Genomic DNA, 26,896 nt, shown 5'->3' on the forward strand with positions numbered 1-26,896 from the left:
TCTTTTTTCAATCCAAGACTCAGTTCCTGGATTCATAATCACAGGTTAACTACTCTGTGTGTGGGTTTTTTTTTTTCATTCTTAAGTTGGAAACAAAAATAGTACTTACTTCAAAGAATTATGTGAATATGTGAATATTAAATATGTTAATGTAGAAAATGTAATAAATATATATAGTGGATGCTATATAAGTCTTTCATATTAGTATTAGTACTACTGAGAATCTCCTTAGGCAATTCACAGTCATTTACCAGGCCAGAAACTTCAGCTAAACAACACTGTTTTAGTTTAAGAATCCAAAATGTTGCATGGAATTTACCTGTCTGAAATTTAAATTTAACTGGGAGTTCTGTATTGTTACTTGATAATTCTGGAAATCCTAGATTTAACCAGACTCAGCTTCCTCATCTGTAAATCGGGAAAACACTGACTTTACAGGGTTGTTTGCATAAAGAAAACAGTGTGTGCATGCTAAGTAGCTTCAGTCCTATCTGACTCTGTGCAACCTTGTGGACTGTAGCCCGCCAGGCTACTCTGTCCATGAGATTCTCCAGGCAAGAATACCAGAGTGGGTTGCCATGCCCTTCTCCAGGGGATCTTCCTGACCCAGGGATCAAACCCATATCACTTATGTTTCCTGCATTGGCAGGTGGGTTCTTTACCATTAGTGCCACCTGGGAAGCCCAAAGAGAACCGTACAAAATAGCTATTCACCCTTAGGTCTTTGCTTTAGATGTTATCTTTTTCTTGAAGTTGGCCCTGGCTGACTTATCTAAAATTTTAGCCGTCCTCTCATGACTGTATATCTTCCTTTTCTACTTTGTCGTTTCTCATTAGTCCTTTCACAGTGTAACACATTATATATTTTACATCTTTATCTGTATATTATCTGTCTACTCCACTAGAACATAGCTCCATGAGTAGTAACTCTGTGCCTGCTTTGTTCACTGTTGTATCCTTGGTGCCCAGAAAGTGCCTAGCATATAGTGAGCATTCAGTAAATAATTGTTGCTTAAATGAATGAATAAGTCAGTCAATGAATTGATGTTCACTTTGTTGCTATAACCTTTCTATACTACACAGCAGAGAACATAAGTATTTGCTCATTGAATGTATTATTTCTGAGAGCCTCTAAAGGTCTTAATAGATCTCTAGATCGTTTTGATAGCCCAGGCACAGTAGCTGGGGGAAAGGAGCTGAAAGTAGCCAGAATGGCAGGTAAGGGAGGTGAGGGGATACTGGTATAATGTAGGAAACAGAGAACTGAAATGACCATGGGAAAAGCTAGCTACAATTTTAGACATTTGTTGTTCAGTCTCTCTGCTGCTGCTGCGTTGCTTCAGTCGTATCTGACTCTGTGCGACCCCATAGATGACAGCCCACCAGGCTCCCCCGTCCCTGGGATTCTCCAGGCAAGAACACTGGAGTGGGTTGCCATTTCCTTCTCCAATGCATGAAAGTGAAAAGGGAAAGTGAAGTCGCTCAGTCGTGGTCGACTCTCAGCAACCCCATGGACTGCAGCTTACCAGGCTCCTCCGTCCATGGGATTTTCCAGGCAAGAGTCCTGGAGTGGGGTGCCACTGCCTTCTCTCAGTCGTGTCCAACTCTTTGTGACCCCATGGACTGCAGCATGCCAGCCTTCTCTGTCCTTCACTATCTCCCAGAGTTTGTTCAAATTGATATCCATTGAGTCAGTAATGCCATCCAACCATCTCATCCTCTGTCGCTCCCTTCTCCCCCCTGCCCTCAATCTTTCCCAGAATCAGGGTCTTTCCCAATAAGTCATTCCCTCAATTATATGACTTCCCAGGTGGCACTAGTGGTAAAGAACCCACCTGCCAATTCAGGAGACATAAAGAGATGCAGGTTTGATCCCTGAGTCCAGAAGATCCCCTGGAGGAGGGCATGGCAACCCACTCCAGTATTCTTGTCTGGAGAATCCCCATGGACTGAGGAGCCTGGCGGGCTACAGTCCATGGGGTAGCAAAGAGCTGGACATGACTGAAGTGACTTAGCATTCACACACGCACTCTTTTCTCCATAGTGAAGTGCTCTCTAAAGGCATAACTAAAATATTAAATCCAATTTTAAGTTAAAAACTGAGGATATTAAGGCTGAAATAAGATATTTGACCAAGTCCAGAACCTAAATGGGCTCCAAGTCTACCCTACTTTCTACTACAGCTCTGCTGCTTAAGCCTCACAAGGAGAACCAAAACAAATTTTCCTCTAGCCTTGGGCAGACTCACAAGCCTACATTTTATAGAGTCCTTATCCATAAAATGGGATAATGCCACAATCTGCCTCCTAGGGGCTATTAGAGAGATTTATCGGTCAAGTTTGCTAAGTAGGGTGCTGCTTAGCGCCAGGCCATAATTTTGCATAGCCTAAAACCTGAAATTCTCAGGTTCCACTCATTTATTTTATGCTTGTTTGACCAATGAGCAGTGAGCTCCATCCTTGCTCCCTGTCTCCTGGCAAAAGCACGTCTGAGAAACTCAGAATTATTTATGCCTTAAACTTTGCTTTTCTGCATCCCTCAGTGCCATGAATCATTATTGTGTATACGTGATTATATATATTTATATATCCAATATACAGTAATTTCTTTGGGCTCTCAATCTGATTTATAATCTTCAGACAGTTTTATAAATGTCTTTGTCACTTTTCTGGGATGGATAGCCTCCTTGGGACCCTTCCTTGTCGCGGAGATTTCCCACTGACTCAGGCCTCCCTTGTTTGTACATAGGCCTGACCATCTTAATGTTCAATATTTAATCAGAAAAACATTCCTTTTATATGTAGGCTACTTGGAAACGTGCTCTTCATAATTGAATGAAGAGTCGGAAAAAAAACAGGGGCCAGGCAATGGAAAACAAGGCCACATCTTTGTACTTGTGAATAGTATTCTTAAATAAGACAGAATTTTCATTTCAGGTCCATTTGCCAGGATTATTTTCCCTTTCTTTTTTTTTTTTTTTTCTTTTAATTTTTTTTCTTTTTTCCAATACACTGAAATTCAGCCTCCTCTTTGGAGTGGGAAAAAAATGTTGTGTCTGCTTCTCAGTATAGGTACTTGTATTCAGAGGAAATAAATGTCAGGGAACTTAACCCTTTACACATCCTCATCTGCTGAGTAAATCCACTGCTAAGGAGTTGTACATACACTGTATTGTAAGGAATGGGATGCATTTACCATGAATGGATTTTATGGGCATCAGATGAGCAAGCCTGGTAGACATAACATTCAGTTCAGTTCAGTCGCTCAGTCGTGTCCGACTCTTTGCGACCCCATGAATCGCAGCACGCCAGGCCTCCCTGTCCATCACCAACTCCCGGAGTTCACTGAGACTCACGTCTATTGAGTCAGTGATGCCATCCAGCCATCTCATCCTCTGTCGTCCCCTTCTCCTCCTGCCCCCAATCCCCCCCAGCATCAGAGTCTTTTCCAATGAGTCAACTCTTCGCGTGAGATGGCCAAAGTAGTGGAGTTTCAGCTTTAGCATCATTCCTTCCAAAGAAATCCCAGGGCTGATCTCCTTCAGAATGGACTGGTTGGATCTCCTTGCAGTCCAAGGGACTCTCAAGAGTCTTCTCCAACACCAGAGTTCAAAAGCATCAATTCTTCAGTATCTGGCATTTATGCAATATCAGGCTTCCTTGTTGGCTCAGTGGTAAAGAACACACCTTCCAATGCAGTAAGCACAGGTTCAATCCCTGGGTTGGGAAAATACCCTGGAGAAGGAAATGGCAATCCACTCCAGTATTCTTGCCCAGAAAATCCCATGGACAGAAGAGCCTGGTGGGCTACAGTCTATAAGGTCTCAGAAGTGTTAGACGCAACTTAATGACTAAACAACAACAACATATAATGTCACACACACAAAACTGCATATCAGAGAATGTTTAAGTACTTTCATTCATTAAATCATTTAATCCTCTGGACAACCCTAATAGGTAGAGACTTATCATTATTTCTGATTTACAGATGAAAGAAACAGTGGTACCAAGTAGTGAAGAAACTTGGCCAAGGGTGTACATCTAGTAAGACACAGAGCTGGGATTTGAACTCAGGTGGTCTGTCTCCCATTCACTGTGCTGTATTACTTATGACATAAAAGGATACTGGCAGATAAATTCCTAACTGCTGTCCAAAGGTCAGCCCAGTAGATACCAGGATGCCTTTAAGGAGACCTTAGGCCTCAGGGGTTTGTACCAGGTAAAGCTTGGAGTGGCGGGCAGCAACCCATTAGTGTGATCCCTCCTAGGTTTCTCAGGGAAATGAACTACTAAGGAAATTTAAGTCAGTCTACTTGGTTTGAGTTTGTTTGTTTATGATAAAGCAGTGGGAATAATTTTGCTAAGTCACTACTCTAGGTCAGACACTCTGCTTAATAACTTCATAAGAGTGTTAAGTAGAATGGTCATGTGTGCTTGGTCGCTCAGTCGTGTCTGACTCTCTGTGTGACCCCATGGACTGTAGCCCACCAGGATCCCCTGCCCATGGGATTTTCCAGGCAGGAACACTGCAGTGGGTTGTCATTTCCTTCTCCAGAGGATATTCCTGACCCAGGGATCGAACACAGGTCGCCTGTGTCCCCTGCATTGCAGGTGGATTCTTTTTTTTTTTTTTTTTGGTCATAAAAGATTTCAAAGTAACATACATCAAGTTTAACTTTCCCAAAGTCACACACCAAGTAAACTACAGAAATGAGAATCAAAACCATGTCTTTTGACCCCAAGGTTGTATTACTTACAATATGTGATGCTATAAGTAGAAAACTACACAAAGCTACATATGTGTGCATGAGGATGTTTATGTAATGAATGCTAAAACATGGGGTAACATGTAATACAATGTAATACTGAAGTTTATGTAACTCAGATGTGGGCTGTCTCTATTTCTGGTTTACTGACTATGCCAAAGCCTTTGACTGTGTGGATCACAATAAACTGTGGAAAATTCTGAAAGAGATGGGAATACCAGACCACCTGACCTGCCTCTTGAGAAACCTGTATGCAGGTCAGGAAGCAACAGTTAGAACTGGACATGGAACAATAGACTAGTTCCAAATAGGAAAAGGAGTACGTCAAGGCTGTATATTGTCACCCTGCTTATTTAACTTATATGTAGAGTACATCATGAGAAACACAGGGCTGGAAGAAGCACAAGCTGGAATCAAGATTGCCAGGAGAAATATCAATAACCTCAGATATGCAGATGATACCACCCTTATGGCAGAAAGTGAAGAGTAAAAGAGGAGAGTGAAAAAGTTGGCTTAAAGCTCAACATTCAGAAAACGAAGATCATGGCATCTGGTCCCATCACTTCATGGGGAATAGATGGGGAAACTGTGCCTGACTTTATTTCTGGGGGCTCCAAAATCACTGCAGATGGTGACTGCAGCCATGAAATTAAAAGACGCTTACTCCTTGGAACGAAAGTTATGACCAATCTAGATAGCATATTAAAAAGCAGAGACGTTACTTTGCCAACAAAGGTTCATCTAGTCAAGGCCATGGTTTTTCCAGTGGTCATGTATGGATGTGAGAGTTGGACTGTGAAGAAAGCTGAGCACCAAAGAATTGATGCTTTTGAACTGTGGTGTTGGAGAAGACTCTTGAGAGTCCTTTGGACTGCAAGGAGATCCAACCAGTCCATCCTAAAGGAGATCAATCCTGGGTGTTCTTTGGAAGGACTGATGCTAAAGCTGAAACTCCAATACTTTGGCCACCTCATGTGAAGAGTTGACTCATTGGAAAAGACCCTGATGATGGGAGGGATTGGGAGCAGGAGGAGAAGGGGACGACAGAGGATGAGATGGCTGGATGGCATCGCTGACTCGATGGACGTCAGTCTTAGTAAACTCTGGGAGTTGGTGATGGACAGGGAGGCCTGGTGTGCTGCGATTTATGGGGTTGCAAAGAGTCAGACACGACTGAGCGACTGAATTGAACTGAACTGAACACCATAAGAGCACAACAAATATTTTTCTTCTTTCAGTATTCTTTTTCATGACTGCTTCAGCTTTAAGGCAATGGGCTTCCCTGGTGGCTCAGACAGTAAAGAGTCTGCCTGGAGTGCTGGGAGACCTGGGTTCAATCCCTGGGTTGGGAAGATCCCTTGGAGAAGGAAATGGCAACCCACTCCAGTATTCTTGCCTGGAAAATCCCACAGACAGAGGAATGTGGCAGGCTACAGTTCATGGGGTTGCAAAGAGTCAAACATGATTGAGTGACTTCACTTTCAGCTTTAAAGCTGCAGGGCAATCACAACATGAAGGGTGGCCATTGTGAGTACCTTCTTGTCCCGTGTATTCCATGTGCAAAAATATTTATGTGTTCTTATTAATGAGCACTTCTGCATTCCTGTGGCTTATATTCCCAGGAACCTGACAGTAATGAGGAAGTGGCTATCCTGTGACTATTGCTGGGTTATATTACGTCATGAATCCTGTTTATGCTGTGATTACTTTTGAAGAGAATGAAATGGAGAGTCACAAAATAGCACAATTCCTAGTTGCTTTAGGTGTAGAGTTAGGTTATTTATTTGACTTTTTTTCTTGTTTCTTGAGGTATGCCTGTAAAAAGAAAAACACCAATACAGTATACTAATGCATATATATGGAATTTAGAAAGATGGTAACGATAACCCTGTATGCGAGACAGCAAAAGAGACATAGATGTATAGAACAGTCTTTTGGACTCTGTGGGAGAGGGAAAGGGTGGGATGATTTAGGAGAATGGCATTGAAACATGTATAATATCATATATGAAACGAATCGCCGGTCCAAGTTCGATGCATGATACTGGTTTCTTGGAGCTGGTGCACTGGGACGACCCAGAGGGATGGTACGGGGAGGGAGGAAGAAGGAGGGTTCAGGATGGGGAACACATGTATACCTGTGGCAGATTCATGTTGATGTATGGCAAAACCAATACAATATTGTAATTAACCTCCAATTAAAATAAATAAATTTATATTAAAAACAACAAAAACAAAAAAAACAATTCCAATATCCCTTCTGGGGCAGTCTCTTATCTGTCCAGACTGGAGCATCTCTCAGGATGGACATGTACACACTGCTGTATTTAACATGGATAACCAACAAGGTCCTATTGAATAGCCCAGGGAACTCTGCTCACTGTTGTGTAACCCTGATGGAAGGGGAGTTTGAGGGAGATTGGATACATATGTATGTATGGTTGAGTCCCTTTACTGTTCACCTGAAACTCTCACAATACTGTGAATTGGATATACTCTAATATAAAATTTAAAATATATGAAAATTATGTTGGTGGATTTTACATTTTCTCTTAAGTTTTCTTAAATTCATGGTGACTTCTCAACCATGAAAATTAATGATTGGTATATGTCTGCTTGAAGTTACCTTGTGTTTATTGGTTTGCATTTTTATCTAACATCTCCTTTTAAAATGGTTGCAGGAGGTGGGGGGTGGTTTAGGATGGGGAACACGTGTACACCCGTGGTGGATTCTTGTTGATGTATGGCAAAACCAATACAATATTGTAAAGTAATTAGCCTTCAATTGAAGTTAATAAATTTAAATTAAAAAAAATGGTTGCAGCACTTTTTTACTAAATACTTAAAAGAACAGCACATAAGAATATTTTCATGCATTATATAGTGATTTTTCCATCTCCTGAGGGTATATTTCTTTACGTATCCATGCTGTTTTGTTTTGTTTTGTTTTCACTCCGTCTGGCATATAATATGTGGCAGGATTAGGCTAGAGATCTTTGGGCTCAGCATCTTCAGAAACTTCATTATTATTAGTCCAGTTTCCTTAGAATATAATATACTAAAAGGACAATGGATTTTCACGAACGCACTTTGCTATGTCAAAGGAAAGCATGTTTGAAAATGAAATCCTGAAAGCCAGTATTGATATCCAAGACTTCAGAGACCTCTTTGCATGCCTCAAATAGTAATGGCAACATTTTTATCTCGTGTGCCTCCTTTGATCTATCGATAATAGCCCATTGAAACACAATATTGAGAGTAATTCTATGGCCATATCTGGGCTCAATGTGAGTTCGAAGATCAATTAGTGAAGTCTGTCGTGATGAGGGAACTGGGAAACAGTGGCACCTGGGCCAGCTAGTTTCCCGGCTCAGGCCTACAGCTTTCTACATCGTGACTTTCTGTCAATGTATTCCTAAGGATGACCTGGATAATCTTATACTGTTGTAACCTTTACCCACGTTCAACAGGAGCTTTATTATTTGAGAGTTCTTACTAATGTTCAACTTGCATAGAGTTGGTATAATTTCAAGCTATTTCCTCTTGTTCAGCCCTCTTCAGAAGTAGATTTGCCATACAATAACTCTTCTTACATGTGAAGGTGGTTATTCAAGAATGGCCCTGGGGATTGTCCAGAGAAGGATGGAAGCTGCAAATTGGGACACCCGCAATTGGGATGTGCATTGTGTTCCATCTCTAGGCTGAGAAGCCGAGCTGTTTTCAGGGAAAACAGACATTCCTGTTTCATCACAGCAGGAATGAGAGGAGCTTTCTGAACAGAATAGAGAAATACAATAGCGCCGACTTGCACAATGCAGACTCATAATGGAAAACAAATCTGACCCATTTTACAACAAAGAACCACTCCCCTCAGAGCTTCTGTGGTCCCATTAGCTGTCTTTGGGCTCACAGATATTAACTGCACCGTACTGCCTGATTATTCCTAACCTTCTTTTTCAGCAAGGCCTGTTTAGAGTGGTGAGAGTTGACAAAAAGCTGATCATCACTTGGGCCCAGAGTATGTAGATGAATAGAGTGATATGAAAAAGAACATTCAAAGATTTTGCCGGAAGATAATTGATGTGTTATTTTAGCCCAATGAAGTAAAATATAATAGAAGGAGTGGAGAAGAGTTTGAATTTTATCCAATTGAATAGTCTTTAAATCATATGCAAGCTTCAAAGGGAAGAAAACTTAGATTTATTAACTGCTTGTCTCATGCTAGGCACTATTGCATATTTTCTCTACATTCTTATTGGGGCTAAGGAAACCTGATAAACAATACTCCTTCTTTTCACTTACGTTCAGAAGCAGTTGAGAGGCAAACGAAGGGTATTGGCAGATGGAGATGAAAATATCAGCTTTATGACTTTTGAAGGTGTTGGAGAATGTGATTCAGATGCAACCACGTATACCTGCAAATATACCACAACTTACTCCAAACTGCAGGCCCTTCCACGGAGGAATGGAATAGGACTGTGAATATTCAGAGGAGAGAGAGAGGGAGGAAAGACTCTTCAAGCACAGCTGAATCTTATATCATAAGAACGATTCTCAGGTGGGGAAAATAAGAAAAGAATCAGTGGCGGTGCCCTATTGGAAGGCCTTCCCCATGGAAACGTGAAGAGTAAGGAAAAATCATTCCCTGCTAAGATTTTCCTCTATTTCACTGTTTACAATCATCGTGAAATGTCTGATGGAGGCAAAAATGTATATTTTCCAAGATCTACATTTCCATACATGGAAGAGATTTTTCTACCTCATGCTCTGGGAGAGAAAATTATTAGAATGTTTATGGCTTTTCTTACTCCCTCTAGCTCCCCAGTTCTTCCCCAAAGGAAGACAGGTGACCTATCTAATTGGTATATTTAAGAGCGAGAACGGAACAAGCTTGGTTTCACCTCCTCTGGCTTTTTCATCTGGGTCAGCAGGTGTTCGGAGGTGTTTGTCTTGAAAACAAATGAGTATATATGCTCTTTGAGAAGGCCTGAGGCTTCCTTCTCTGCTCAGAACTTGGTAGGTTGGGCTCAACAATCCAGGGGTGAACTTTCAAAAGCCTCTTGTGACCACAGAGCTAAGTGCATGTCCATTCAGCTTTGTCCAGAATTAAGCTAGCAGGGTTAGATTTTTGTATCACTCTAACTGGAGTGCTTAGCTCTTAGTCGATTCTAATGCAGGAGGAGAAAAAGAGAGCGCTGTTTCTTGGTTCCCTGAACCTACCAAAATCTTGGACTTTAGCCTGCAGTTTTGAAATGCTGGCATTTCGGGAGCAAGTTGGCACAGATTTAAGGCTGCTGATATAACTGAAAATGATGACTTCAGACTTGGGATTTGGGCATGAAGACCCACGACCGCCCACTTTGACAGGTAAGAGCTGCTCCTTGTGTCTAGCTTCTCGGATGCAGAGAGAATGTTTAATAGGAAGCCAGGCTTCTTGGGCCTTCCTTGGGCGTTCAAGGCTCAGCTGTTGCAGGTAATGCAGGCTGACTTGAGGAGAAACACATTTTACCTGAGCAAACAAAGCTCGATGTTGGGATGAAGAGCAAGGCTTTTATTACTAGTCAAGAATTATTTCAAACTAGTAGAATTTTAGTATCTAGCCTCCTGGGTTGGAGTCTTGCTATGGGGATCTCGAAAAGCAGTATTTGACTGCTTTTATTTGGTGGTTCAGCTGTGTCTGCAATGTGGGACATGACACTCCAAAGACAGCTGGCTTCCACAAAACCAAGTGTGTGGCGCCTGCCAGGCCTAGTAGACAAAACTAGATCCAACGTCCAAGCTCTGTTCCTTTCTGTGTTATTTTGAGCAGCGTTTAGAGCCAACAGGAAGAACTAGATTGGGGCAAGGCTCTTTGCCTCATGGGCTTTGTCACGGCTAAACGTTTAAACCCTTACCAAATGGTCCAAGTTGGCTCCAGATAGTTTAATTACATGGTCTTTGAATACTACTGAAAATATTGAAGTCCATGACTGTGCTTTTATTTAATGGAAGGGGAAAATTTTTATAAAAAGGAATGAGTGCCCTTATTATACACAGGCTACAGATTTTTTTTATAACCTAGAAAAGCAACTTCCTATATTTTTATTTCAACCCCAATGGTTAAGAAGTCAATAACGAAGGTCAGAAAAGCCTGTAGCTGGAACACTCTCACAAAGAACCAGTTTTGCTCAGGAGGAACTGTATTACTTAGAAAAAATTTTTTTTTTACTCTAAGTACAAGAATCAGAGCAAAGAGGTAATAAAGAAAAATAAAGACACATGACATGATTAAGCTGAAAGAGACAAATTTCATTGAGAAAGATTGACAAGTAGATTAGATATATACAGGAAATTAGATACTGGAAATCAGGCTAGATACATTCAAAAGGGAAAAGAGTTGTACCCAGGTAGAACTGCTTTTAACAGAGGGACTTGGAAAAGGGCAGACACTTTAATTGTTATTAGATGGGAAGGATATCTAGGATTTAAATTAGTCTAGCACAAAAAATGATTATGTCAATGAGAGACTGAAGTGTTATCCCCCCAAGCCTTCCAAGAGTCCTAGAGAAACCATTCAGAGGTCCCTCTTCAAGTTGTAGATAGAGGCGAAAAAACAGCTGAAAACGTTTCTTGTGGATGATCTTAAGCTCTGGGAGATGACCACCACATTGACATAGCTACCAAAGAAAAAGATAAAGATACTCTCTGTGCCCTGAGGGAACAAGTTGAAGTAATTTATGGAGTTGGGACTCCATGGAAAGGAAGAAGAATAAAATATAGTCCTCCGTGGAGAAGGCGATGGCACCCCACTCCAGTACTCTTTCCTGGAAAATCCCATGGACGGAGGAGCCTGGTGGGCTGCAGTCCATGGAGTCACGAAGAGTCGGACACGACTGAGTGACTTCACTTTCACTTTTCACTTTCATGCATTGGAGAAGGAAATGGCAACCCACTCCAGTGTTCTTGCCTGGAGAATCCCGGGGACGGGGGAGCCTGGTGGGCTGCCGTCTATGGGGTCGCACAGAGTCGGACACGACTGAAGCAACTTAGCAGCTTAGCGGCAGTGGTGACCTAAATGTGAAAGAAATCCAAAAAGGGGAGGATAGATGTGTATACATACAACTGATTACTTTGCTGTACAGCGGAAACTAACACAACATTGTAAAGCAACTATATGCCAACACAAATTAACTTCAAAAATAAAACATGGCAGGGGAGCCAGGCCAGACGAGAATAAAGCAAGCTGAGGTTTGGGTTCTTCCACAGGGAAAAGTAAATTCCTGTCTGAGTTTCTCCACCTCAGAAAGGTGAGTGTGGATGATATTTGCTTAAACATGAATCCTTTTAGGAGACCTCAGATGATCGTTATCCCATCTCTTCAAAAGAGAGGATGAAACAGTACAAAATACAGTAAAATAAACTTGAGTGAACTGCAGGAGTTGGTGATGGACAGGGAGGCCTGGCGTGCTGCAATTCATGGGGTCACAAAGAGTCGGACATGACTGAGCAACTGAACTGAAGCTCCCCAAAATAAAAATGACTTTAAAACAGGGGCCAGAAGGCAATATAAAACTCAGAGAGAACAGAAGTCCTCCTATCCAGCAATTTCTCCAGCTCCAACCAGGAAAGAAGGAAAGGGACAGGGTAATATGTGAGAATCTCAACAAAAGTTTCCCCAAAGTGACAGAGGATTAACAGAAGAGAGTATTAGAAACATATCTATATTCTACTACCATGAACTAAATTGTTGAAAATATTTTAGCAGCCATTGAAGTAACATAAGTTATTCAAGTCTATAAATTTTAGAAGTCAGGGAAGGGTGAGGTGTCAATAAAGAAAACATGGCAAAGATATTGATTCTGGTGATACCCCTAGGAGTTTAATATCAGAAGCATTAACAGAATCTGTTGAGGGTGATCCTTTGGCAAAATATAAATTAAGAATGAAGTGGAAACTTTTCCTGTGATGGATATTTTATAATCTCAGGTGATGCTGTGGCAGGAAATAGCTGCAATAGTTACTTTAGCATCAGACTAGAATCACCTGCTTAAAAATTATAAGCCACGATCCTCCTATTCAGCACTCATGTATCAGAAACTTAAGGCTAGCAGGTGAAAGGGATATCTAAGGGTTTTGGGTGTCCTAGATTAAAAAAGACAGGAAACTCTAAGAAGATCAAGTTGTGAATGCCACCATTAGAAGTCTTTAAAATGTGTAAGGAGACAATGGACCAAGTATAAAAGTAGAATGCAGTTTTGTGTGTGGTTTTTCCCTTATAGACCACATGTGTTATTGCTGTTGTTCAGTCACCCAGGTGTGTCCAACTCTTTGAGACCCCATAGACTGCAGCACACCAGGCCCCTCTGTCCCTCACCATCTCCCGAAGTTTGCCAAGTTCATATCCATTGCATTGGTGATGCCATCTAGCCATCTCATCCTCTGACATCCTCTTCTCCTTATGCTCTCAATCTTTCCCAACATCAGAGACTTTTCCAAAGACTCAGCTGTTTGCATCAGATGACCAAAATCCTGGAGTTTCAGGATTGACTGCCTTTAAGATGGACTGTTTTGATCTTGCTGTACAAGGGACTCTCAGGAGTCTTCTCCAGCACCACAGTTCAAAAGCGATCAATTCTTTAGCATTCTGCCTTCTGTACAGTCCAGCTCTCACAACCGTATGTGAATCTGGGAAGACCATCATCTTGACTATGATCTAGACCTTGACTTGACCTAGACCACATGTAGAACCACCATGGATCTCTTGAATAGAAGTCTCTGCAAATTAAGTTTAAACTCACAAATTGGGGATGGATGACACAGCTTGATTATCATCCTAGAGAGAAATCAAAGTTTACTTCATCTGCCCAACTTGCCTCAGATTGAAAGGAATCTTTTCTTGGTTTCGAGCAAAAGTTGGGTCTGAATTATACAAATAATATATCATTTTGTTTGAAGAGCTGTACCAGGGGACAGGTACCAGGTTATGTTTCTAAATATGATAAGGATAGACTGTGCTGTGATAAACTAGTGTTTGCTTTTATCATTTTGTACTTTTAAGTAAGCACCCTGATATGAGGCACCTATACACATTTGACCTCACTTTTGCAGGATTTCTGCCAAAAATGTATAATCTAAATCTAATCATGGGGAAATGTCAGACAAACCCAAATTGAGGGAGAGTCTGCAAAATCACTGGCTTGTAATCTTCAAAACTACCAAGGTTATGAAAGACAAGAAAAAACGTTGAAAGAAAAAAACACATTAAAGTCAAAACAACATGAAGGACAAAAAGAAACTCTATTAGGCTGAAGGAGACGAAAGACACAGGACAGGGAAAGCAAGTGCCTGCTGCTGGATGCTATCCGGGAAAAAGGATATTTAATTGGTGAAGTCTGAATAAGGTCCTAGATTAGATAACACTTTGAATCACCATAAATATCCTGATTGGAAAAATTATACCATGGTTATGTAAGAGGATATTCTATTTATACAAGTATAGAGACATCATATTATATTTTCAACTTAAACTTTTTTTTCCCTTGAGAAAGAGGGAATCAGAAAAGAAGTGTGATAAAATGTTAACATTTGGAGAATCTGAGTGAAGGGTATACAGGTAGCATTGCCAGATTTTGCAAACAGAACACCTGGTTAGATTTGAATTTCAGATAACTAAGGGGTATTTTTGTTAGAGATTTATCCAACTAGCGCATGGGATAGATTTATATTTAAAATTGCTGTTTTTAAAATTCTAACATATCTGAATATCTTTTATTGTCAATATTTGGAGCATATTTATATTAAAATAATTATTTACATGAAATTCAAATTTAATTGTATGGCCAGTGTGTTTTCTGACAACCTTACCATAACATTTCTTTGTGCCATTTTTACAGCCTTCTTGTAAATCCACAATTCTTTCAAAAGAAAAAGTTTTTAAAAAGTAAGGTATGCAAAAGGAATCAAAAGTTTGACAGTTTTAAAGGACTTGCATCTATCACAATTGAAAAAAAAAGTGGGGGACATCTTTCTATCTAGAAATTTGAGTCAGCATCCTACCTGACTGGGCAAAATGGAAATTGGGAAGGACAGAGGAGCCTGGCAGTCTATAGTTCATGGGGTTGCAAGAGTCATACACAACTTAGCAACTAACTCACCACCATAAGACGTGAGATTTAATTTATTTGGATCTTACCATATACTTGTGATTTTGTTTTGTTTTGTTTTTGTTTTAATCTCCACTAGAAATATGATAGGGTTTCCCTGGTGGTTCAGATGGTAAAGAATCCACCTGAATTGTGGGAGACCTGGGTTTGATCCCTGGGTTGGGAAGATTCTCTGGCGAAGGGAATGGCAAGCCACTCCAGTATTCTTGCCTGGAGAATTCTCATGGACAGAGGAGCCTGGTGGGGTACAGTCCATGTGGCCGCAAAGAGTTGAACATGACTGAACGACTTAGCACAGAAAGCTGATGAGGGAGAGAGGTTATGTTAAAATGGGGGAATTTTTGTTTTGCAGGCATTGTGTTACTGGAGCTTATACTGTCACTTAAAATCATTATCTAACGTCTAGCACAATATATTAGACAGCTTACCTGTGGATATTCTGAAATGAGAAGTGGAATCTCAAGTATTAATTTTCAGCCTAGTCTACAGCAGTACCTTGGAGTTAATGTGCTGTTCTGAAACATTTCTGAGCTTTTCATTGGCAGGCAGGGACAAACCATTGCCTACTGGTGATGCCAGGAGACTCACTAGAGGTACAGTAGTTGTTATTAGGAGAAATTTAAAATGGTTTGACATCACAAGGAGGTAAGTCTGTCTCATTGGAGGTGAACAGGTGAATTATTGCTTCTTATTAAAGTGACATCCTCCACTCAGCTTTATCAATAGTAAAGCAACATTTTTGTCTTCACCTTCAAAATTTTATATTCTTTCATTTCTTAAAACAGGTTTCAGATCAGATCAGATCAGTCACTCAGTCATGTCCGACTCTTTGCGACCCCGTGAATCGCAGCACGCCATGCCTCCCTGTCCATCACCAACTCCCGGAGTTCACTGAGAGTTCACTCAAGTCCATCGAGTGAGTGATGCTATCCAGCCATCTCATCCTCTGTCATCCCCTTCTCCTCCTGCCCCCAATCCCTCCCAGCATCAGAGTCTTTTCCAATGAGTCAACTCTTCGCATGAGGTGGCCAGAGTACTGGAGTTTCAGCTTTAGCATCATTCCTTCCAAAGAAATCCCAGGGTTATTAGAGTATAATGTATATGCAAAAAACTACATATGTTAAATATGGACAATGTGATGAGTTTGGACATATGCCCGTGATACTTCTCAGTATAGTCAAGCTAATAAATATACCCATCACCTCCAAAGTTTTCTTGCGCTCCCTCCTTTTTTTTTTTTGCTGTGATAACTACATTTAACATAAGATCTATCCTTCTAGCAAAATTCTAAGTGTGCATACTGTTTTGTTAACTACAGTGTTGTACAGCAGAGCTCTAGAACTTATTTAATTTGCATAACTGAAACTTTATATTCACTGAAAATCATATGCCTATATCCCCCTCTCCCTGGTCCTTGGCATCCACCATTTTAGTCTTGACTTCTATGAGAATGACCCTTTTAGATGCCTCCTAAATCACTGCAGATGGTGACTGCAGCCATGAAATTAAAAGACGCTTACTCCTTGGAAGGAAAGTTATGACCGACCTAGATAGCATATTCAAAAGCAGAGACATTACTTTGCCAACAAAGGTCTGTCTAGTCAAGGCTACGGTTTTTCCAATAGTCATGTATGGATGTGAGAGTTGGACTGTGAAGAAAGCTGAGTGCTGAAGAATTGATGTTTTTGAACTGTGATGTTGGAGAAGACTCTTGAGAGTCCCTTGGACTGCACGGAGATCCAACCAGTCCATTCTGAAGGAGATCAGCCCTGGGTGTTCTTTGGAAGGACTGATGCTAAAGCTGAAACTCTAGTACTTTGGCCACCTCATGCGAAGAGTTGGCTCATTGGAAAAGCCTGATGCTGGGAGGGATTGGGGGCAGGAGGAAAAGGGGACGACAGAGGATGAGATGGCTGGATGGCATCGCCGACTGGATGGACTTGAGTTTGAGTGAACTCAGGGAGTTGGTGATGGACAGTGAGGCCTGGCGTGCTGCAATTCATGGGGTCTCAAAGAGTCATCCATGACTGAACGACTGAACTGACTGAACTGATAAGTGCAATCCCCTGGAGAAGGGAAAGGCTACCCACTGAAGTATCCTGGCCTAGAGAATTCCATGGGCTGCAGTCTATGGGGTCACAAAGAGTCAGACACGACTGAGTGACGTTCATATGTGCAATCATACAGTATTTGTCTTTTTGAGACTGGCTAATTTTACTTAGCATTATGTTCTCCAAATATAGTTAATCTTTTAATCTAAATTGTGGATGAGGAAGAAAAAACTATTATTTCTTTTCTTTCCCTCAGGCAAATTCTTAACCAGTCCCTGTAGATGAGAGTAAGAGTCAGTGTATTTAAGTATCTTTCTCCAGGTTACATTTATAGAAAGTGTCCAACCCAAATTTAAATTGTGGTTTACTTTTTATTCCAGTGTTCAGTTTTGTTTTGTTTTTTCATCTTGATGACCACCATTAAGAATGTAATGATGTTATCTAATATTTATATAATAATCATAACATTCACATCTAGCATAAATAACCATTCTCTAAACTATATGGCCTCTAGTCAGTATGCATTGATCTAAATATGTGAATAATATTTAATGGGAAATCAATAATTGAATGAGACACTAAATGCTTAATATTTCATAGACTGCTGCTGTCTTATTCTCTTGGTACAGTAGAAGCTACTAATCATTTTAAATAATAATAATTTATCTCAACTCTACAAATGAACAACATAAAAAAACCCTCAGTTTACTTATTCAGTTCCCGATTCATTTAATTCTTATTTGTCAAGTTATTCTAAGGTGTTTTCCCTCAAGTTTCGTACCAGAGAGCAGGCTTTCTTTTACTTACCAAACCACTGTACTATCTGTGGTAGATAATAGAGTATCATTCAGCACCAACTCCCCTGCAGCCTGAAGCAAAGGCATCTCAAGCAATGAGGCAATGCACAATCTTTTTGAGGGAGAGAATTAAGTGCTCATCGTGAGCCACTCAGGTTTTATGGTGATTTGTTATGCAGCATTATTGTGTGGCTGACTCTTAGAAATTACTCCCAATCTTGTTTGAAAAGCCACTAGGGAAAATGCCTTCTGTAGGGAGCCTGCAACAATCCCTTCTCTCTGTTGCTATTTCCAACTGCCTTGTGCTGCAGAAAGAGTGTGCGAGCCGTGGTCTGTTACGTGGTGGAGCAAGGAGGTGGTTACATGCTCAGCACTTCCCAGCTGTCTTCCATGAGAAATGCGTGATGGATGGTGTTTATAGGAATGTCGCATTTCCCTGAGGGTCTCTGGGAATGCTTGACAAGCTGGCTGTAACTTTCCCAGTCCTTTTTTTTTTCTAATTCAAGACAGCATCTTGTCATAGAGGTAAAAGTGAGAGTGATGTTTTTTACAGAGATACTATTGAATCTCCTTTAAGATGTATCCAAAAATAATTGTCCTGAACATCAGCATTTCAATATTCATTTGCCTAACAGCTAATATGACAGAACTATGTGTCAAGGGGCTTCACAGGTGGCACCAGGGGTAAAGAGCACCCTTGCCAATGCAGGAAACATAAGGGATGTGGGTTCAATCCCTGGATCTGGAAGATTCCCTGGAAGAGGGCATGGCAACCCACTCTAGTATTCTTACCTGGAGAATCCCCCTGGACAGAGGAGCCTTGTGGGCTGGGCTACAGTCCATAGGGTCGCATAGAGTCGGACCAACTGAAGCGACTTTAGCACACACGCATGTGCCGATATAGCAGAGAACTATACTAAAGGAATACGTAGAAACATTGTTCCTCTCTCATTTTATGCAAACCTATTATTTCTACCTCAAGAGTTGAAACCACGTATTATATCTCAACTGTACCGAGCATAGATAGTATACACTCAGTAATTCCAATCACTTTTTTGAGCGGTCTTCTAAAGATAAAGGCATTATAACTTCTCTCTTTCTACATTTTAGTGAAAAGCACTGATTTTTGACCCCTGAAACTATCTTTTGTATGCTCTCATGACTTTTTGGATTTTTGTAAAGGAAAACATGCGAAACTCCCACTGCTGCTAAGTCGCTTCAGTCATGTCTGACTCTGTGCGACCCCATAGACGGCAGCTCACCAGGCTCCCCCATCCCTGGGATTCTCCAGGCAAGAACACTGGAGTTGGGTGCCATTGCCTTCTCTGGGAACTCACACTAACTGCCGTCAGATCCCCTTTCCTGCTGGACAGTGAACTTCTTGTACCATCTCGTACCAATATTACAATGTTGCAAACACTTCCAGGTATTAAAACAGACTCATTTTAATGATCACAACTGACAGTCTGGTCCATTTAAAACTTTTCTCTTCATATGTTGCCTAAAGCTCCTATATTCCTCCGGGTATAGATTAGATTTATGGTTCTTGTCCAGGACTTAGTGGGGAACAGCTATATACATCCCATTTGTTCTTTCTGCCATCCATGACTTGACCTTCATTACTCCGTTTACTTCTCTGACATCAGAATAAGGAAGAGGGAGAGGAAAAGATGGCCTTAAGTTGTGACAGGTTAGTTGTCTCCTTTCTCAGTTGTAATTGCAAATCACCTCTGTGACTGTTTGCTCTTTGAAGTCTGTTGCAAATGGCTACCTTACTTTGCTTTTGTGCAAAATAAGGCTCAACTTCTGGTTCCGTCTTGGATACATATTTGTTGATTCTTTTTTTGTTTGTTTTGTTTTGTTTTTTAATTTTATTTTATTTTTAAACTTTACATAATTGTATTAGTTTTGCATTCTTTTGAATGGTTCTTGGGTCCCCTCCTACTTAGTCTCCTGGCATGAAGTACTTGACTGGGACTCAGCTTCTTCATCACTAATTGTCAGACTTAATTCCAGTTTGTATTTCCTCAACTGTTTTATTGTTATAGCTTTCTAGTCCAGAAGATGCCCCTGAGTGTGGGCAATGCAGGGCATGTCCTAGCTAGCTGCAGCTAGTGGTCACTTGTCCCCATAAGTGGCGGAAATGCAGGTTGCTTCTAAAGCAGTCTTTCTGACTTTTTCTTTTGTCATGTCCCATTCGTGCATTTCTGTCTGCTCCCGTTGTATGTGGAAGGTCCACAATGGTTTAATGGGCATTGTGTCAGTGAATGAAATCCCAGGTTTTCCTTCCTTTAAGATGCCCCATACTTAACTCATCTATCTCTTAATATCCTCCTCTCCTCAACTTCAGAGAGGAGAAACAAGCTGTATGTCTTAGGATTACACTTACCTTCACGAGTCAATTTTCTTGGCTCTCTGATAGCACTTTTTAACTGTCCTTAGAACATACAGACAAATGAATGGACCTAGAGATTGTCATACTGAGTGAAGCCAGTCAGACAGAATGACAGATATCATATGATATCACTTATAGGTAGAATCTATAAAGAATGGTACACATGAACCTATATACAAAATAGAAAAAGAGCCACAAATGTAGAAAACAAATATATAGGGAGGGATAAATTTGGAGATTGGAGTTGGCATATAAACACTAATATACAAAATAGATAGCTAATAAGAACCTACTGTATAGCACAGGGGAGTCTCCTCAATACACTGTAATGCCTGCTATGGGAAGGGAATCTAAAAAAGAGTGGCTATATGTACAGCGGACTCACTTTGCTGTACATGGGGAACAACACAACCTTGTAAATAAGCTATGTGTGTGTGTTCAGTCACTCGGTTGTGGCCAACTCTTTGTGACCCTGTGGACTGTAGCCCACCAGGCTCGCCTGTCCATGGAATTTTCCAGGCATGAATACTGCAGTGGGTTGCCATTTCCTTCTCCAGGGGATCTTCCCAACTGAGGAATGAAACCTGCATCTCCTGCATTGGCAGGTGGCTCCTTCACCACCAGCACCACGGTGGATGCCTATAAAGAAAGAACGTGCAGACAAACCTGTTTGATGCCTTTGCAGCCGAGGCAAACCTACTCCAAATACTGCTTGAATTAGGTGCTCAGGAGAGCACCCTCTCAACCATGGCAGACGACATGATTGCTCAGCAAATACTCTTCCTTCCTACCTCCATGGAAGGTGCTTTCTCATCCTCACCACACCAGCCTGAAGCTTGGTCATGTTGTTTTATTGTGCCAATAGGAGGTGAACAGAGGTGGCTGAACAGAGGCTTTGATGCACTTCTGTGGCTGACCTGTACTCTTGCCAGCAACTATGCCCCGGGTAGCTGCTGCTGTTTCAGGCTTGGTTTCAGAACAAAAGACACAGAGAGCCGACGTGAACCCAAGCTCAGGACACCTTTGCGGGCTCCTTGACTGGGGAGTGAGGAATGACTATTGTTTGAAGGGCATTGAGATTTGAGGGTTGTTTGCTGATGCAGCGCAATCTGATTAATATGTCAAGTCAAATCCCTGTACTCTTTTACAAACTCTGTCACTGCCCCACACTAAATCTGCCCTGCATTCTGGGCCAACTTTTTGGATGTGTGATCTATGCAGTCACAAATGGCCTCTTGGTTTCATGCTCTAAAGCCACCAGTTTGAAATTATTAATATAATTTGGACAGCTGGCTCCATATTATCATTTTTTACTGGATCCCATCAGATTGTATAGTTGGTCCTGGATCTGATATAAGTATTTTAATGGGAAGTTGGCAGAGGGCAAGCAGCAGCCTTATCTAGAAGCATGATAACTCTGGCTTCTGCTTTATCATATGATACTCCAGGCATTATCTTCATTACCTCCACCATAGTTTGGCCTCAGGTCAAATAACAGGGAGGGAACACAGCCTCACCCATCACAGAAAATTAAATTAAAGATTTACTGAGCATGGAAATCATGGCATCTGGTCCGATCACTTCATGGGAAATAGATGAGGAAACAGTGGAAATAGTGTCAGACTTTATTTTTTTGGGCTCCAAAATCACTGCAGATGGTGACTGCAGCCATGAAATTAAAAGACACTCCTTGGAAGAAAAGTTATGACCAGCCTAGATAGCATATTGAAAAGCAGAGACATTACTTTGCCAACAAAGTTCCATCTAGTCCAGGCTATGGTTTTTCCAGTGGTCATGTATGGATGTGAGAGTTGGACTGTGAAGAGAGCTGAGCGCCGAAGAATTGATGCTTTTGAACTGTGGTGTTGGAGAAGACTCTTGAGAGTCCCTTGGACTGCAAGGAGATCCAACCTGTCCATTCTGAAGAAGATCAGCCCTGGGATTTCTTTGGAAGGAATGATGCTAAAGCTGAAACTCCAGTACTTTGGCCACCTCATGCGAAGAGTTGACTCATTGGAAAAGACTCTGATGCTGGGAGGGATTGGGGGCAGGAGGAGAAGGGGATGTCAGAGGATGAGATGGCTGGATGGCATCACTGACTCAATGGGCGTGAGTCTCAGTGAACTCCGGGAGTTGGTGATGGACAGGGAGGCCTGGCGTGCTGTGATTCATGGGGTCGCGAAGAGTCAAACACAACTGAGTGACTGAACTGAACTGAGCATGGAGAGCTAAGAAAGCCTTCCTCAGTGATCAGTGCAAATAAATAGAGGAAAACAATAAAAAAGGAAATATAGATATCTTCAAGGAAATTAGAGATACCAAGGGAACATTTCAGGCAAAGATGGGCACAATAAAGGACAGGAATGGTATGGACCTAACTGAAGCAGAAGATATAAAGAAGAGGTGACAAGAATACACAGAAGAACTATATGAAAAAGATCTTCATGACCCAGATAATCAGGATGGTGTGATCACTCACCTAGAGCCCGACATCCTGAAATGTGAAGTCAAGTGGGCCTTAGGAAGCATCACTAAGATCAAAGTTAGTGGAGGTGATGGAATTCCAGTTGAGCTATTGCAAATCCTAAAAGATGATGCTCTGAAAGTGCTGCACTCAATATGGCAGCAAATTTGGAAAACTCAGCAGTGGCCACAGGACTGGGAAAGGTCAGTTTTCATTCCAATCCCAAAGAAAGGGAATGCCAAAAAATGTTCAAAGTACCACACAAGTGCACTCATCTCACACGCTAATAAAGTCATACTCAAAATTCTCCAAGCCAGGCTTCAATGGTACATGAACCATGAACCTCCAGATGTTCAAGCTGGATTTAGAAAAGGCAGAGGAACCAGTGATCAAATTGCCAACATCTATGGGATGATAGAAAAAGCAAGAGAGTTCCAGGAAAAACATCTACTTTTGCTTTATTGACTACACTAAAGCCTGAGACTGTGTGGATCACAACAAACTGGAGAATTCAAGAGGTGGGAGTACCAGACCACCTTACCTGCTGCCTGAGGAATCTGTATGCAGGCCAAGAAGCAACAGTTAGAATGGGACATGGAACAACAGACTGGTTCCAAATTGGAAGAGGAGTACGTCAAGGCTGTATATTGTCATTCTGCTTATTTAACTTCTATGCAGAGTACATCATGAGAAACGCTGGGCTAGAGGAAGCACAAGCTGGAATCAAGATTGCCGGGAGAAATATCAATAACCTCAGATATGCACATGACACTACCCTTATGGCAGAAAGTGAAGAAGAACTAAAGAGCCTCTTGATGAAAGTGAAAGTGGAGAGTGAAAAAGTTGGTTTAAAGCTCAACATTCAGAAAACTAAGATCATGGCATCTGGTCCCATCCCTTCATGGCAAATAGATGGGGAAACAGTGACAGACTTTATTTTAGGGGGCTCCAAAATCACTGCAGATAGTGATTGCAGCCATGAAATTAAAAGACACTTGCTCCTTGGAAGAAAAGTTATGAGCAACATAGACAGCATATTAAAAAGCAGAGATATTACTTTGCCAACAAAGGTCTGTCTAGTCAAAGATATCTTTTTTCCAGTAGTAATGTATGGATGTGAGAGTTGGACTATAAAGAAAGCTGAGCCCTGAAGAATTAATGCTTTTGAACTGTGGTGTTGGAGAAGACTCTTGAGAGTTGCTTGGACAACAAGCAGATCCAACCAGTCCATCCTAAAGGAAGTTCGTCCTGAATATTCATTAGAAAGACTGATGCTGAAGCTGAAACTCCAGTGCTTTGGCCACCTGATGTGAAGAACTGACTCATTTAAAAAGACCCTGGTCCTGGAAAAGATTGAAGGCAGGAGGAGAAGGGGACGACAGAGGATGAGATGGTTGGATGGCATCACCGACTTAATGGATATGTGTTTGAGTAAACTCTGGGCGTTGGTGATGGACAGGCAGGCCTGGCGTGCTGTGGTTCATGGGGTCGCAAAGAGTCGGACACAACTGAGCTACTGAGCTGAACTGAACTCACAGGCAGGTCCACACAAACACATACATATACAGCATTTGCTCTCCTGACATCATGATTCTCAACTAAGCTGCAGAATCTTTAAAAAGTTGCTTAAGTGCTGCTAAAGTATATTTGGTTGCAAAATGGATAGCAATACCTATAATAATGGGGTCTTCAGTGACAACCCACTGCAATATTCTTGCCTGGTGAATCCCAGGGACAGAGGAGCCTAGTGGGCTGCTGTCTATAGGGTCGCACCGAGTTGGACATGACTGATGTGACTTAGCAGCAGCAGCAGCAAGTGCAACAGAACTCTTCAAGATCACTGACAGATGAACAAGTCTTTCTCTGTCAATTTCTCTGACCAGTATGACCAAATAGACCAAATTTTTATAAAGAGGATAAGTCAAAGCTGTGATATTTAACTTTTGCATTTTCTCACTATTGCATCACGGTCAGCAAAATGGACTAAAATACTTAATAGGTTTTTAAAAATAAATATTCCCGCAGTAGTAATGATTCCTGCAATAATGATTTACATGATAATCTGTGTAAGAGCATAGGATGGAAATTGACCTTGATTTGATTATTTGTTTAAAGAGCATGCTTATTTCAATGTTTTTTTATACAACCAATAAAATCAGGCTGAAATCTCCAGATTTAACCAGTATTTGGGAGAAGTGTGTGCACGTAAATGCCTTTGCTTGTCTCAGGATTCAGTTGAGACATTTAGTTTATTTTTAGAGCTGCTTGGACAATTGTGAATAAGAAAGCCATTTCATGTCATTTCTATTGCAACCATTAAAAATTGCTGGGAAGTTGCAGACTTGTGAAAAACTTGAGAGCCCATCCATCTTACAATTGCTGCCTCCAAGATATGTGTACCTTCTGAGGAAAGTAACTGGAATACAAGCCTAAGGGAGTGAACACTGGGCTGAGAAACCAAGAAAGGTCTATGGAGACAGAGTTCATCTACATATACCACATTTAGAGGAATTTTGATTCTACTTTGTGGGTTCATTCAATCTACAGACATTTTCTTAATGGCAGGCACTGTGCTGAGCACAAAGGCTATTCAGAGAGCAAAACAGTCCCTGTTTTTGTTTTGTTTTTTAATTTTTTTTTAATGTGGACTGTTTTTTTTTTAAGTCTTTATTGACGTTATTGCAATATTACTTCTGTTTTTTATGGTTTAGTTTTTTTGGCCATAAGTCACGTGCAATCTTAGTTCCCTGACCAGAGATCGAACCCACATCCCCTGCATTGGAAGGTGAAGTCTTAACCACTGGACCACCAGGGAGGTCCCGAGGATTCTTGTTTTTCAAGCCTTAATCGAGTAGTTAATTTAGAAGGAAAAAGGAGAACAGTGCTTAGCTTGGAATGTAAGACGCACAAATCTTAATCAGCTCTCAGCTAATGAAAAAATACTCCTGAACTCCTACAATAGTGATAAATTGTTCATGACATTATAGCTTACGTTTTATGTTTATTCATTTATGTCTGATCTTGGTATTTTGTGAACCTCTCTCAAGCACCCTGAGAGATGAGAAAATTGAGGTGATGTGTGCAATAAATAAAAAGAATCCACCTACAATGCAGGAGACCCTAGTTGAATTCCTGGGTCAAGAAGATCCACTGGAAAAGGGATAGGCTACCCATCCCAGTATTGCTGGGCTTCCTTGTGGCACAGCTGGTAAAGAATCTGCCTGTAATGTGGGAGACCCGGGTTTGATCCCTGGGTTGGGAAGATCCCCTGGAGAAATGAAAGGCTACCCACTCTAGTATTCTTACCTGGAGAATTCCATGGACTGTATAATCCATGGGGTTGCAAAGAGTCAGACATGACTGAGTGACTTTCACTTTCATTTAGGATTGACTAGTTTGGTCTCTTTGTTGTCCAAAAGACTCTCAAGAGTCTTCTCCAGCACCACATTTGGAAAGCATCAATTCTTTGGCACTCAGCCTTCTTTATGATCCAACTCTCACATCTGCACATGACTACTGGATAAAATATGGCTTTGATTTTATGGACCTAACACATATGTGGAATCTGAAAAAAATGATGTAGACAAACTTACAAACCAGAAATAGAGGCACAGATGTAGAGAACAAATGTTTAGATACTGAAGGGGAAAGGGAGGCAATGAGATGAATTGGGAAATTAGGATTGACATATGTATACTATTGATACTATGTATAAAATATCCAGAGCTTCCCAAGTGACACAGTGTTAAAGAATTAGTCTGCCAAACAGGAGAGCTGGGTTTGATCCCTGGGTCAGAATATCCGCTGGAGGAGAAAATTGCAACACACTCCAATAATCTTGCCTGGAAAATCCCATGGACAAAGAAGCCTGGCAGGTTAGTCTGTGGGGTTGCAAAGAGTCTGACACGACTTAGCAACTAAACACCAATAAATAGGTAACTAATGAGGACCTTCAAAAACTCTCTACTCAGTGCTCTGTGGTGACCTAAATGGGAAGGAAATCCAGAAAAGAGGGATTATATGTGTTCAGTTCAGTCCCTCAGTTGTGTCGACTTTGCGAACCCATGGACTGCAGCATGCCGGGCCTCCCTGTCCATCACCAACTCCTGGAGTTTACTCAAACTCATGTCCATTGAGTAGATGATGCCATCCAAGCATCTCACCCTCTGTCGTCCCCTTCTCCTCCTGCCTTCAATCTTTCCTAGCATCAGGGTCTTTTCAAAGGAGTCAGTTCTTGGCATCAGGTGGCCAAAGTATTGGAGTTTCAGCTTCAGGATCAGTAC

The 26,896-nt window shown here is 41.3% G+C and overlaps 2 long non-coding RNA genes across 2 annotated transcripts in view; both read left to right on the forward strand.

Annotated features, from left to right (window-relative positions):
• Positions 1-26,896, forward strand: part of LOC123327555 — a 1,360,034-nt gene that overhangs the window by 182,545 nt on the left and 1,150,593 nt on the right. The window lies entirely within an intron of this gene.
• LOC123329714 overlaps positions 9,494-26,896 on the forward strand; it is a 35,945-nt gene continuing 18,542 nt past the window's right edge. The window contains exon 1 of the long non-coding RNA XR_006545248.2: positions 9,494-10,131. This is a non-coding gene — a long non-coding RNA (uncharacterized LOC123329714). The remainder of the gene's footprint in view (positions 10,132-26,896) is intronic.

This window comes from Bubalus bubalis, chromosome 16 (genome assembly GCF_019923935.1).
Source record: "Bubalus bubalis isolate 160015118507 breed Murrah chromosome 16, NDDB_SH_1, whole genome shotgun sequence".
Lineage (NCBI taxonomy): Eukaryota > Metazoa > Chordata > Mammalia > Artiodactyla > Bovidae > Bubalus > Bubalus bubalis.